Source organism: Vidua chalybeata, chromosome 2, assembly GCF_026979565.1.
Source record: "Vidua chalybeata isolate OUT-0048 chromosome 2, bVidCha1 merged haplotype, whole genome shotgun sequence".
NCBI lineage: Eukaryota > Metazoa > Chordata > Aves > Passeriformes > Viduidae > Vidua > Vidua chalybeata.
This window is the reverse complement of record NC_071531.1, coordinates 47,722,195-47,737,824: the sequence shown is the minus strand read 5'-3', so window position 1 is coordinate 47,737,824 and position 15,630 is coordinate 47,722,195.

The following is a 15,630-nucleotide window of genomic DNA, read 5'->3' as shown; positions in this document are numbered from 1 at the left end:
TTAATTTGTTAAAGATGTGATCTGACCTAAACTCCTTAAAAATCTTAGCTGCAATTCTCTTCTTTTAAGATGTGAGCCTTTTCAAGGCTCTGAAACAAACTCCACTTCCCATTTTGTCCAAAAATTGTGTCACCAAAACACCTGCCAGGGGAAGCTGCAATTCTCATTTTACCTGCAGGATTTTTTTTAATCCCTATCCATTCGAAACATGATAGTTATGCTGTGCCAAAACAGCACCCCCAAGTGACTAGGTGTCTGGGGGCATTTTCCCAATCCTTGATGATGACTTTATTCTTACCTAATAAAAATTTATTAGGTCTCTGAAATAGCAACATCATTAATGAATTATTTACTGGTTTGCTTTACCTCCCAGCAGAGTGCCCTAACTGATAGGCCTTAAAGTAATTTCCCTCTCTCTTTGTTCAATGTATATTTAAGTAATTACTTTATACAAAGGAGTGGAACCACTCCAGGAGCAGAGCTTGGCAGAACAGAGCTGCTTTGTCAGGGCAGGCAGGATCCTCTCCCATGAGATGGCTGCTAAGGATTCCACATCCTGAACCAGTGGCTCTGAAATCCAGCATGCTAGCTGTTGAATAAAAGCACTACTGCCTTAATTTTGCAGATAATGCTGAAGCACAGCCACTTGAGCATTTTGTGTGCCCCAAAACAGTTTGGTTTTTTTCCATGTCATTAAGGACACTGCTCTTCAAGTCCCATTTTGCTTTGGAAAAATTCCTTTAATTATTTTCAGTGGTTTATTTTCAAAACTTAAGTAAAATGAAAACTAAAAAAAAAAAAAAAAAAGGAATTTATTGACACATCTATAGCTTGCTGGGCCTTGCAGAGGAAAGGCAGTGAGAGAAGTGCAGCTGCAGGTTGATCCCTGCAGGGCAAGGAGATAACTTTTCATTTTCTGTCTGCCACAAGATGATGAATTTCAGTTCATCTGGAAAATAGTCATGGCTGCAGCATCTCAGTTCAGCTCTGACCTCCTGGGCGGTTCCTATCATCACAGAGCCCGGGGCTTTGGTTGGGTTTGGAATCACTTTTGCACTGCCTTATGCTCAGTAAACATTTTGAAAGCTGACTGCAGCTCTAACTACTAGAGACTTTATTTTTCAGTGTAATCTGAGATCTGAGGCATGTTTTGCAGAAGGGTTGAGCTACGGGCACTCATGAAATATACAGCAGAGGCTGCCATCGCTCATGCCTGTGTTCCTAATTGCTGTCAAACCTGGTAGCAACTAAATCACTTTATAGCCTCTGCAAATAAGAACAACTGAAATACCAGGCCTGCCAAATGTTGTGGTATGACTGCAAATAAACTGCAGTGTCTGGGTGATTTTGGGGTGGATTATCTGATCAAAATTTGTAAGGTATAGTCTACAGTACAGAACATGAATTTCTCAGCAGCAAGTCATCAAAAAAAGTGAATGATTGGCCAGGAAGTTAATTGTTTACACTAAAACAGCTTTCTTTCAAGACTCTGGGTGTGGATGAAGCATAATATTTATTTAAAGATGGAGATAAAACTACCATTCTCACATAATCTGGTATGTACATCTCTGATGTAAATACCTTCTTATCCCTAATGCCTCTGACTGCTGTAATTGTGTCTTGCAGTATTTATACAACCAGGAAGAGACAAGTGAAAAAGAAAGTCCTTTATGTCTTTTAGGGGTACACAAAAGCATCCAAATCAAGGAATCAGAACCTTTATTTTCATACAGATTTTGTGGGTTTTAGCAAGGAAAAAGGCTTCTAAGCATGTGTATTTTCTTCTTGCCACACAGTTTCTAGCAGTTACGATGTAGTTTATGCGTAGAGAAGTTCAATTGTGACTTTTGTCCCATCTTTGTAATAGCAGTACAGCAGAGGCTTGTGGGTTTGGTGCTCCATCCTTCACCACTTTGGGCTGCAGGCAGGGGCTCTGAGCTACAGCAGCCCTGAGCAGTGAATGGCACAGTGATTGCTGCAGTGAGGAGGTGCTTTGCAGACCAGTCCCAACACAGCCTGTTTCTCCCTTACCAAGGATTCCAAACTTGTTGACTGGGAAAACCCTACTTGCCAGAACAAGATCTTTTTACACACAGCGAGAACAATCTCCTTTTGTCTCTGGGGATAAGATGGTGCCAATAAAAGATAAAAACCCCATGCCAACACGGTGATGCATAAAGCTATGTTAACTGCTTCACCGCTATATTTAACTATGAGGTAAAAGCCTCTGAGAGAGGTGTTTTTTGGTCTAACAAATCAAATTAAATGGAATGTAGTAATTATGCTGAAAACCCCCAAATGTTGCATTCACAACTCTGTAACTATGCAGCTATGAATATTATCATTTTTTTCTTTGTTTGTTCTTGTGCCTTGGCTGAGTGTCTGTATGGTGGGGCAGGAGTGAACATTCAGCTATCCCCTGCTGCCTTCCCAGCTTTGTGGGGCTGATGTCAGAGGTGAAGCGTTCATATTTTTGTCCTCCACATCTGGAAAGAAGATGCTGTGATGCACTTCAGTTTTTCATGGGAATGTACCATTTCTTGAGCCTCCACTCATGGTGTTTTTTCCCTCTACAGAAATAGAGGCCACCCCTTACTAGCCCAGCTCTGTATGAGCTCCCTGAGGTTACCTCATTGGTATAGCTAGGAATTTTTAGGAAATGGAAGGAGACTGGGGATGGGTCTTATCTAAGACATGCAGTGACTCGAAAACTGTGGAAGCTGGTCTATTATTTCTTCTCAGCTTTATGCCCTGACAATGAGCCTGAAGAATAGAGTTTTTTCTGCCCCCAACTCCTCTTCCTCCTCCAACTCATTCTTGACGGCCTGTCCTGCCAGGTAAAGTGCCCAGGGAGAATGGCAAGGTACTTCCAGTGGCAAGGTACTTCTTTTCACCATGGGCTCTTTATGTAAGCTTTGTAGATAAAGCCTGAATCACTTTCTCCGGAGACATTCACAGAATCACAGAATATTCTGTGTTGGAAGTGACCCATAAGGATCACTGAGACCAGCTCTTTAGTGAATGGTCCATACAGGGATTGAACCCACAGCCGTGACATTATTAGCACCATGCTGTGACCAGCTGATCTAAAATTGTGCACAAAGGGCACCAGAGGTATGCTCAGAGGGGACCCTGGATGCAGCAAGCACCTCTTACAAGATGCAGAGCATTTTAATGTTATATTCAGTAGCAGAGATAAGTCTGCAGGATGTGAAGCAGCAGCTTGCAGAGCCTGTGTGGAAGATGGGTGCCTCTTCTTGGAGAGGACTGTTCTCAAGGCAAAGGATTCTGGAAGCTCCCAGGCTCACCAGAGAGGCTCTGAGGAGAATCCTCAGGCTTTGGTGCTGCTCTCTAGTACAGGCTTTCAGGATCCTTTGGCTACTTGGATATAGGTAGCCACAAGGAGAGTTTGGTGGTCTAAATCTTGACTGAATCTTGCCTTCACCTGATTTTCCCTGCACAAAATTATAATTCTGCTGACAGTTTTGAAACCCATCTGCTACTTATCCTTTGATCTTCCATTATTCTTCTTGTCCTGCTTAAGCCCGTTTTGTAAATTAGCTAGATCATATACTGGCATTGCCTTTGAGTAGTCTTCAGAGATTTCCTGAGCGGGGGTTTACCTTGAACCATTCCAGCCCTTTCTTCTCTTTGTCTTCACCCAGTTCCCTGCTTCAGCTTCCCTTCTAAGTTCAATCAATGTGTCTCCTAAAAATCAGGTAGAGAAGCAGTTTGTATTGTATGAATATATGGGTAAAGTACACATATATATGATATATATGCATGGGTGTATATATATATATAGCATACTTAGAGTGCTGCAGAAGAGCTCCAAATGCAGTGCAGCCTCTAGATGCTACTGCATACAACCAACCAGCCCCTCTTTGAAAATCTCTTTTTTTAAGTTTGGATGTGCTCATTGTGGAGAGCTGGCCCCATGACGGGGCTTGCCCTTTTCCATTGATTACATGGCACCAAAATGTAGAATTGAATGCAAGTCTAGTTCATGCTGAGAAAACCCTGCGAACCTCAGGGAGGAAGAATTAGTCGGTTTTGGAATTTTAATTTGGTCCCAACTGTATTTCAGCTTTATTTCAAAAATCTGAAAGCACAACAATCAGGAAAAACATGCTACATAGACCCATGCCATTGAATTAAAATGTTTATTTGGAATGAATAAATGGAAGTGCAAATCATTGCAAACAATCTGGTTGCAGATTGTTGTCAAAATTATATACACACGTGTATACATTTTCATTTCCTTCCTTCCCAAGATAAATTATTCTTTAAGCTTCTCCTGTGGAACACATGTGTCTCTGGAATTCCAGGGGACTAAAATGTGTGGAAATGCAACATGTGAAATCAGAATTACATCTGGTTATGTACTTCTTTGACTCCAGTATGGCACAGTCCCTTGTTTCCCAGCGATGTTTAGATTAAACCCTCCAAGATGAAAATTGATTCTCTTTGTGTCTCTAAATTTGCAGCCATGAGAAAAAAAGAAAAAAAAGAAGAAAAAAAAAAAAAGGCAAGGAAGACTTTTGCTGGTGTGGCATTTTCCTGTATTGCTCTATTTTTTTTTTTCTTTAAGTGGTAAGATCTGCTGTTATGACAGAGGCAGCAGGATAAATAATAAGCAGAAAGCTGTCCAAGCAAGAGCTTCTTTCTCACGCTATTTCCTGCAGAGTCAGATTGTATGAACGCCTGCAAATATCTAAACTTGGGGCAGTATTTGAACATCCCTATTACCTTTCTGAGCTTTATATCCAGCTCTTTAATTTGTTCTCTCGAGCCCCTTAAAGCTCCTTCTCTGCCAGTTTGGATGATGTGTAGGAGTCTGTAATGAATACACTCATTATCTAATACAAAGTGGCATAAAACACTCATGCCATGAACTCCGCCACACAGCTATGCCCCGCTGCAATTCTCTGATTCATGCTGTACGAGATTAATAGCATTTATGTTATTCATATATCTTGGTTGACCTTGATCTGTTAGAAATTCCCTCCTTTTTATCTCTGTCCCATACTGGGGAGGTTTTGTCCCACATTAACAATGGAACTTTTGTACTTCAAAGCACATTCCCCCCACGCCCAACATCCTGAGTTTTAATTTTCCTTACATATATAATATCTGTTCACTTCTCTTTCCCTCTCATATTCTTACCTATGTTTAATGGGCTGATACTATCTCAGGAGCTGTAAGCTTTTATTTTATTTATTTTATTTTTTTACATATCATAGTAAGTTAACCCTTTGAAATCTAATTGCAGAAAAAGACCTAAATTCTACCACAAGAAATAAAAGCAGAATAAGAACAAACAATATTTGTAGCTTTTCTCTGTGGCATTTGTAGGGCAAATACTATAATTTCAGCTGTTACAACACATAAGATGTGTGTATAGGGAGAAGATGATACAGAGACTTGAATCAGACAGAGTCACATAGTTATAGATGTGATTTTTCAGAATGCTTTGAGTTTCTCCTTGGGCACTTTGAAAAACTGAGGCATGTTCCTGCCTCTTGCATTGCTCCTGCACTCAGAGAAATTAATTGGCCCCTGTGATCCCCCACTTCTGCTTCCCACTGCAGCACACTGCTCCCTGCTCATGGTGATGTGAGAGAGACCCTTTGTCTGTAAGGAAATCGGGGCTTTCTGGAAAAGAGATGTCCCATGGGAAGTAGATGTCTGTGGTATAATATGTCTCAGTCAACAGGTCTCCCTTTGCTGGCTGCAGCCTCTCACCACTACCGCTGATGCACAGGGAGGTTGGGCATTGAACAGGAGCTGGGGCTGGGAGGAGCTGTCTCCTGCAGATGAGAATCCATCCTTCCCTGTCCCCTGGCACAGCAGCAGTGCCTTGAGGACAGTGTGCTGCCATACTGGTGGGGAAGGAGCTCTGGATGGGCCCAACCGCTCTTGTCCAGAGCTGGAGCAAGAGCTAACAAGGCTCTGGGGTGGAAGTGCCGAGGAAGAGACAGAGGGACAAGAGGGGAGCTGGGCAGGGTCTTCTGGCATTGAATTGGGGCAGGGAGGTGCAGAGGAGCACACAAGCAGATGCAGAGAGAAGGCAAGATAACAAAAAGGTCAAAAGAGGGATGTGGTGACAAGCATGAGTGACAGTCTAGTGAAAAGAAGAACAGAGCCCCTACATGTGGTGCAAGGAGAAATGCTGCTTGAAGCACTGGGGCCAGACTTACACTTGCGAGGGGTCGTGGCTCTGCTGTGCACTGGACATTCCATGTCCTTACTGTTCTTCCTGGCCATCTTCCACCATAGTTGGAAGTGGAATCCAGCTCTGTCTGCATTCTAGTCTGTCAGTTGCTGTGACAACCACAACAGGCAAGCAGGGAACTCCAGCATCTACCACCTCCCTCCTTTTTCTTTTCTTCAGCACATGCCAAGACTGAGAACTGTCAAAACAGGTGTATGCCTGAGTCCAAAAACTGCAACTGGCAAGGACCATGTGGTTCTTAGGCTTATAACAACTTTTCAGTCTATTTATTTATTTACTTCTCCCTCCAACTTGTGATTAGTGGCTTAATTTTTATTTTCCTGTCAGCTTTCTGGAAGGCTAGATTAGAAATGTAAAAGCAAAAAACAATGATCTGGAAATACTTATGAACCAAGACCTGCAGGGAGAGGCAATGTCTCTTATTTAGACACTGATACACTGAAAAAAAAACATTCCAGATATAATGGCTCAGCTTTAGGTCATGAAATCTCGTCTTTATTTTTTTCTCCAGTGGTTAGGCCTAATAAAAGATATTATGTCTCCTTCCAGATCCTTCCTTGCCTATGTTCCTAGACCATCATCACTCCAGCAGCACTTATCAGTAAATATTTGTGGCCGGAGCTGTGCTGCTTGGATCGGTTTCTCCCTCCAACTTCCTGCCTCCCCAGCTGTAGTCTCCTCGTGTCCCTGCTGCTGCTGGCCTACAGCCCCTGTGCTGGGCAGCAGCAGTCCCAGGGGCACAGAGGTGTCTGCCTCTGCTCCACAGCCCTAGTTCTGCATTCACTCACAGGTCTGTTTTCAGGGGGTTTGCTGAAAGGGAAATAAAACTATTGCATTTAATGCAGAGTGAATAGAGCAGATCCTGTAACCTTTCTTTGTGATGTATGGTGAGTTCTATGTATTTTTTCTTTCAGTTTTACAGGTTTTTTACAGTATATGAATAACCATGAATCAGTTTCGAAGGACAGTGCTCAGAAATACTTATGGGTTTTTCCATGTGCTGTTGCTCAGGTCTGAAGAATGTTAAGATCCATCTATGTTATAATGCATTGAGTTAGCTAGGGGAGAAAAAAGGAGCAACCAAGATAATTGTCTTCCAGTCTTTGTTTTAATCTTGCAAAGAAACTCCTGACACTTTCTAATAGAATTCCAAAGTGATAACAACTTTATTGGTATTAGGCCCATGGTTTAACTATACTGTACCTGTGTTAAAGGAAAGCTCTCTTGCCTTTGGATTTGTGGCAGTACATATACCAATTTAATGGGATTAGAAGCCTGTATACTCTGGCCTTGTTTTGCTTTCTCGACATGTTCGAACTTCTTGAGGAAGTGAAGGACTTCCTCTATGAAGGGCTGTGCTTACTTCATTTCTTTGTGCTCCAAATACTGAGACAGCAAGTTCCTCGGGACATCTGTTCTTTGTTCGCTTTAGGTTTATTTATGACATGCATCTGCCTGCCTTTTCCTCTCTGCATTCAGTACTAAGAAGAAAAAAGAAAGGTAAAAAAAAAAAAAAAAAAGAAAGAAACTCTCGGTGCTGCTACAAAACCATATCCCCTAGTCTTTATTCAGAGATAGACTTGACACTTTAAGGCACAGTTTCACACTAAATTAAATTACAGGGTGCAGTGCCAGGAAGTGTATCTGAGCATCAGCAGGGAAAATATCCTCCTCACCACCATCCTCTTGGACTTGGAAAGAGCTGAGCTGCTTTCTTTTCTTTTTTTTTTTTTTTTTAGACTATAAGAAGTAAGCCATATACCATTATAGCCAAACATTTTCTGACCTTATGGTCTTCACCAGGCCAGAGACATTTAAAAGTTTTATTTTCTGGCTATTTAAGCCTGAGTTTTTGTCTAAGTTTTTCCTGTAACTTAATGTGCCACATTTCTTGTTTCCATACAGGCCATGTGAATTCCCACAAGTGCTAAGTACTCATGTATTGCTTGCAAAATTGTGCAAAACCAGTGCTTAAACAGGATGGGGCCCCAAGATACTTTGGGTAGGATCAGGCTGTATTGGTGATGTCCTGCAGCACCCCACAGGACATGGATTGAAAAGTGGCAAAAACTTCCTTATTGTGTATCCTGAAAAATCTGCACTTGAAAAACCACCTTTTTTTTTTTTTTTTTTTTTTTCTGAAATAGACATGCCAAAGCACGATTTGTGATCCCAGAGTTGGTTGCTAGGTTTAAACTCTCTCTCACTCCAAATTAAACTTGTCCTTTAAGGTTCCTCTGTGGTCAGGGGTGATGGATTCATCCCACTCAAGAGGAATGGTCTGAAATAAGGATTGTTCTCTCTCTCCAGAGATTCTTCCCTCCTTCATTCAGAGGTAGCCCAAGCAGTATGCTGAGGCTAGCTGACTATATATTAGATGCTTATTTAGACAAGCTATATCCTAACATGAGCAAACAAAAGTTGTTCTCAGCTAAAAGTCAAGGTACCCAGACAATGACCAGGTTAATACAGAGACACTTGCAACAGTTCCTCAAAACATTCCATAGCACAAAACCACATGTGGGACTTCTTAAATGTTGAATGGTGCTTCTGTCTTTAATACAAGTGACAGTTTTTACTAGTTACAACTATTTGCTGATTCTTAGTATAACATGAGAAGATGCAATGGAAGAAGGGAGAGTGATTATAGCATTTAAATGTGACCTTCAAAAGGAGGAGATTAATCTTCTTTTCAGGTCCATTGGGAAAATAAATAATTTTAATTATTTTGTTAAACTAGAGTGAAAATTATTTTGACCAAAAGCCTTGCTGACGTGAAGGGTGACTAAATGCTAAACTAGACTAGAGGCTGTGGAAATCTACCACTAGATGTATGTGAATAAGAGGTTAAACAAACTTTTGGTTTAGTTTATATAAAGAAACAAGATCAGTTGAAGAAAGATGGACTTGCTCCAAAGTTACAGAATGCGTTCCCCAACACTGATCTCTGGGCACTGAAGTCACCTTCCTACTGCTTCTGCAGAGGAAGGAGAGTCAAAGCACGAGTCTGTCTCATAAAGAACTGGGGAGTGACTGATTTGATGACTCTGGACATGGGGGAACTTTTTGCATTGTGCTGAGAATGTGTGAATAAGAGGTTATAACAGAAACCTGAACAGGCACAGCATTACTCAACAAGGACTGATGAAAAGCCATTTGAGTTAATGAGTTACATGACACAAGCCTGGAAAAAGGCAGCCAAGCCCAGTCTGACGTGAATTTGTGAACTTGGTAAAACTCCTTTTAGGATGAATGTAGAATGGCTAAAAAAATGGTAAGAAATATCAAGAAATACAAGGAAAGGAAGTAGCAGTCAGCACGAGAAAGAAGCAATTGGGTGTATAATGTTGTGTCTTGCTTGTTTGTACATCCCTGCAACTCTATCCCCCTATAACCATCTGCATTTGTTGCCTGACTTGTTTGGGATCTGAACAGGGGCTGTATTTTTAGCTTGACTTCCAACATTGTCAGTGCTTGGCTCTGAGTTGCAGAGGCTCTTGCCCTTTCTAATATTCATTGTTTGGAACTGGGAAGCCTTATATAGCCTTGAGTTGGAAGATAATGTGTTCATATTCTACAGTAAAAGGAACTAACTGATTTCCATCCACTTGTTGTAAAAGATTTGGGTAAAGCATTCAAAAAACTCTTCATGTTACTGAGTAGAAACTGGGAAAATTTTTAATTGGTACCACATTTCACAATTTTCTCTAACCTTGTGTCTTTTATAAGTTTATTTTAAAAGGGGATCTACCTGGCATTTGAGATGGGGCTGATGTGGTAAGGGCTGTGGCTCTGTTTGAAAACACCAATTCCTCTCTGCTTACTGTAGAGGGAGCTGAGAGGGCCAGCTTGGATTATATTTTCATCTTTCTACCTGCTGACATTAGATTAGAAGAATCTGTGTCTGTGTCAGTAGTGAAATCAAACCACGAGGAGAGAAAGTGCCAGAAAGCAGATCCAGTCAGTATAGAATGGAAAAGCTTAGCTAGCTTTAAGGAAATACCTATGAGATAGTGTGGTTTAACACTGCTTCGGCAAGTGAAACACCGACTTCGAGGTTCCAAAGAAACGCCTACTGGGGGTCACATCTATGAAACAATTCCCAGAGCTGGATAAATCTTGCTGCATTTGTTCTCATAAAGGCCAGCAGAGTATTCTCTGAACATGTCAGAAATACCAGGCCTTTCTTTCCGCTTTTGACTGCCACTTGTGAGAAATGGTTGGTTTAATAGCAGTCATCCAAGAGAGAGTTCTTGGCCAAGAATTCCGCATGGAGGGATGCATACTGTGGTTCAGACTCATAACCTGGAGCCTAAGTGCACCAGAAATCACAAGTGTCTAAGGTTAAAAACACTGTTCCTTTGCCTGTGTGGACAATGGAAAGAGCAAGAATCACCTACAGAATGGAGATACCCCTGCTTGTTTATTGAGTAGGCTGTCTGGGACACCTTGGGAGTGTTTGGGTGGGCACCTTGTCCTGTACTACTACTACAAATAGGACTTTTGCCACAGAATAAGTGGAAATAGATCCTTATCTTATGAACCTGTATTTGCACAGAGATCAGGAGCAAAGCTGTGCTTACCTATCATAAAAGCAATTTTCTTGTAGACAGTGTGAATTTGCACATGTTCTAGATATAGACAGTTTTGAAACTAATCAAGTGTTTAGTTGAGATCTGTTTCATAAATCCTTTTGTGTCATATGATACTACTATTGATCCTATGTGTTTACTTTCACTTTATACTGTTGGCTCTGTTTATTGCATTTTATTAAAGTTCATCACATGGGCTATTTTTAAGTCTTGTTGTGAGAAGGATGAATTCCAACACGTGGAGTAACCTAAATAAGTATACTGAAAAGTAACTGAAAGCTTCTATACTCAGAAGTGCCTTATTTGAATTTCTTATGTGGGAGTATTTGCTTGCAAAATACAGGATATTGATGATCAAACATGCAATTAACTGAAAGGGTTCTGTGTCATTTTACTAAACAAAAGTATATTGCATAAAAGCTCTGGCAGTTTATTTTTTACCTCTTTTTTCACTCATTTAAATGTATAAATACATATGTTTCAGTACGCTTTTACTATAAGTTGACTAAATGTAGTCACACATTTGTTAAAGGAAAAAGATCAGCTTTCAATTACTTAAAAGCTCAGAGAACTGCTGATAAAAATTGCTTCATCTGTGCAAACTGATCTGCCCATATGTTATATTATACTAGTTCATTTCTATATTGTAGTCACAGGGTCATTGAAAACATCCTATCAGATCTCCTGTGCAGTGTAGCCAATTGGTCAGCTTGCATTTAGAGTCAAGTCTGTAGTGTGTATAAGAGCTTGAAAGCATCTCAAAAGACATCTCATTCACTTATAAAGACTGATGGAAGGATATTCTGCCTTAATATCACCACCCTGTCAAATTTCAGAAATGCTTTTAGGTTATCATCATCCCTCTGTGCCAGCCATCCAGCTTTCTAGTGCACCTGTTTCTCTTTTTTTTATTTTTAATTTTTTTTTCCCCCAGGCTCCTCACAAGTGTCTGCATTCACAGTTTTTGTGTGTCTGTTTGTATTTTACTCTGCCATCTGACACCCTGTTTCTTTGCTGGGATGTACCTCTGCAGTCCCAGTCTTCCACATTTCCTGTTCAGTTGTCATTTTTATCCTACCCTCTACTCCCAAACACAGAGTTACCTTTGTGCTCTTGACATCTCTAGCAGATGTCTTCATCTGACCTGAGTGCTCCCCAGCACCTGTTAGCCTTCCCCCAAATCCTGTTTGAAATAATGCCTTCCCTTTGCAATTCCATCCATTTTCTTGAGTAAATTGGCTCCACGGCACTAAGTAATCCTTTTCTTATATGATCATTTTTGTCTTTATTCCTATCTTACCCAGTATTCAGGAAGAATAATCCTCCTTTTACATATCTTTTGCAAACACTGGGCTTTCCTCACCCAATACTGCAAGGTGTAGTGATGCAGAGCAGTTCAGGATGAGACTTGTGTGGCAATTTCAGTCCTAATGACTCTGAAGTCATGCTTGCATAAAGAGCTGTATTCTGTACAATGCCTTGCAAGAATAAACTGCATTAGTACCTCACTGATGAATTACAGACATGTAAGGTTGAACTGGTATGTAGAATTGAAGTGGTTCAAGATAGGATTTAATAACACAGAAGTCTAAAATTTGAACCATATTTGTGATAATCAAAGCATCATTCCAATGATCTTTTAACTCCTCAGCCATATGTGAGATACAAGACTGTGGTCATTAGCAGAGATATGTGCATCTCTGGAAAGATACCCTTCAAACTTGTGAGGCATTGAGTTTCCCCTGGCAAGTGAGGTCTAAGGGCAGAAGATGCTGAATCAGTGATGCTGAATTGCTGCATCTGATTGGGGCAAATACTCTTTTGTAGGCACACAGGTGACACATAAAACAAGAATGTGACCTATTGTTGATTTTTCCTAGCTTTTCTATATGACAGTGACCCAACCTGCTGCACCTCCTAGTGGCACACAACCCAAATTCTGACGCACAAAAATGGATTGCCATTTATTAGAGAGTGCCCTCATCTGCTGCTTTTCACCTATTCCCACCCCAATGTGAATTAATGTCTCTACTCTGTACCGTGTACAGAGTACTCATGTACTCATATCTGTACCATGCTGCAGATATTTGAAGTGTTGTGCAGAAATATTCAAGCTGGTCCCATATAAAATTTGCTGAGATTCAGTTTGTTTATTTAACTGATCTTCAACCCTCACAATCTTGTGTCACATCAACAAGGCATGATTTTCTGCTTGGGAACTGGTGACATAGGCAGCAGCTTAACACATGGAGTAAACTATTTGCTCTGTTTAAAAGTGAAGAAAACTTTTCTCTTTGAACTGTGAGGTGTGAACATTTCTTTTAAGAAACGCCTGGTTTGTTTTTTTCTTTAAGAAGGAAGAGAATACCTCATCCAGAAACCCATCAAAAATTCTTCCCAAGATGTGCAAAATGTGGTCTCTGCTAAAATCTAGCAGGTGTATTTGAATTTAAAGAGTTTTCATTTTGAAACTTATTTCTTGTTAATCAGCACTGCAAAAGTACAACAAGGTGTAAAATTTAGCATGGTGGGATCCAGATGTTTTCTGGGCTATTCCCCTTTTTCTTTCTTTCATTCATTCACAGATCACCTTGCCCTGTCTATGAGTTGTGCCATTAGGCAGTGACTATACTTGGCTTTTGATTCTTGGTAACACATTGTATGAACAATATTTTTGTTTTGCTTGCTTTACATATGGGCAGAGACCATTTAACACAGTGTAAAAGTACAGAGGGAAAGTGTAGGAAAACGCTCAGGGCAGTAGCTGAACTCCTCTCTGAGCTGTGGCCATTTTCACTGCCTGCATGGCCACCTCTCTGTACGATGGGGCAGCCTACACCACATCTGTTCAGGACCTGCAACTGCATTAACCTCGGGATTATGACATCAAGAATGGCATTTGTACAATTAAAAATGTTATCTCACAGGGCAGCCCTTGTTGCCCTCAGCCACCTTTGGGTAAATTGTGCTGTAGAAAGGTTAAAAAAAGCTGCTGGAACTAATCCTTTTGATGAAATCTTTAACAAGTATGTCAAGCTCTTCTGATCTCGGCCCTGGCAGAGTATAGTTGTAGTTAATGTCCCCGGCTCTAACTCACCATCTAAGACCCTCTTTCCTGCCGTGTGTTTTCTTCATCAGTTTGTATTTCTGCCAGTCAGTGTCACAAAGCACTTCCTGCTTCATCCCCGCCTGACGGGGTTAAGCCACGCTGATGGTCTGCAGTTGTGTGCAGCTTCATTTTTCATAGATTCTTTCTGATAACCATAACATGAACTCTGGAGTATGTGTTAGGAACTGAAAACAGGCCAAGTGTTTTGTATTAGAGCCTGTATTCCCACATTCACCAATTCTCCAAGGGTTGCATCAGTGACATGTATGAGGAAAAAAAAGGCTGGGACTAAAATCAATTTTCTCCCCTCTTGCCTACATGAAACAAAATTAAAAGCACAATGAGCCTTATTCTTTTTTCATTTACTGCTGAAATTCCTCTGCCGTCTGTGAAGCAACTCTTGTTACACCACTGTAACTGGAAGTAGAATCAACCCCAGTATCTGCTGCAGATGTTTACACCTTCAAAAACCAGAAGCACACAGTTTCTCTATCTAATAATTTTTTAAAAAGCCAGTAAACATTTTATCTTTATGGATGGAGCTAGACCCCCGGAGAACTGATTAACCAAAACTTGTAACTTTCTCTAAATGAACAATTTGATACTCCCTTATACATGACCGCCTTTCAATATCCTGGTGTGTATTGTGACCCTAAGCTGTCAGTTTAATGCCTGTGTTAGCACAGATCAAAGGAGAACAGAAACAAAATATAAAAATACAGCAATAAATAACCTAGTGTGCTTTCTTATCTCTAGTGAACATTTTATAGTGGGCTGCTTTATTTGCTTGATATTACAGAGTCATCTTTACTTCCGCTGAAATAAACTGGGGTGAAAAGCCACAATAATCCTTCAGATAAAATGGAAAAAGTTATTTATGCTTGTGCTATTCATAGATGTCTCTTCTTAGAAACCGGCCAATTGTGGTTTTGTTTTTTTCTGCAGCATCCGCTTTTCTCCTTGAGATCTCACAACCTTTTTATTTTTAATTTAAAAAAAAATTAACCATGATGCAGACCCATGCTAAAAATTCTGCCATCCTGACTGTCAAAGAGATTTCCTGTGGTCTGGTTTTGGCTGTGCACTCAGCCATTGCACTGTATATCAGGTATTTGTTTAAAAAGTAAACAGCTACAGTCATCATCAGCGTAAAAATTAACCCGTGACATGCAGGACTTTTCACTTTCTTAGCGTCTAGCCATGAGCCACCTGAAGACTTGCTGAAAGCTGGAGAGCCAAGAGGCTGAATGCATCTGAGGGAGGTTGTTGCCGTGAGAAAAGCAAGCCAAGTGTCATCATCTGAATGTTAAACAGGGGTAACCATGGATTTGTTCATGTGATTTGGTCCCTTTACGCTACTCAGAGAAAGGGATGAAGGAAATGCTGCTGAGGCCCTTACAGCTGGGGACAGAAGGGGACAGTCCCTCCCTCCCTGCCAGCACCAGTCTGTGTAGGTCCCACATGCATGATTGAAATAGATCAGGTTCATTTTCTAAGAACAGATCAGCTATGGACTATTTCTCAGTATTGTTTGAAGAATAATTGTAGTTTCACAAGTTATTTTTCACAGTAATGTGTGAAGAAAAGGCTAAATTATCCTAAATAAGGCTATATATAAAGGATGCAAGGGTGTGAATAAACATTTTCCAATAGTAGGTGCCTTCTGACTTAAGAACGTAAATAGTTTTTGGGTG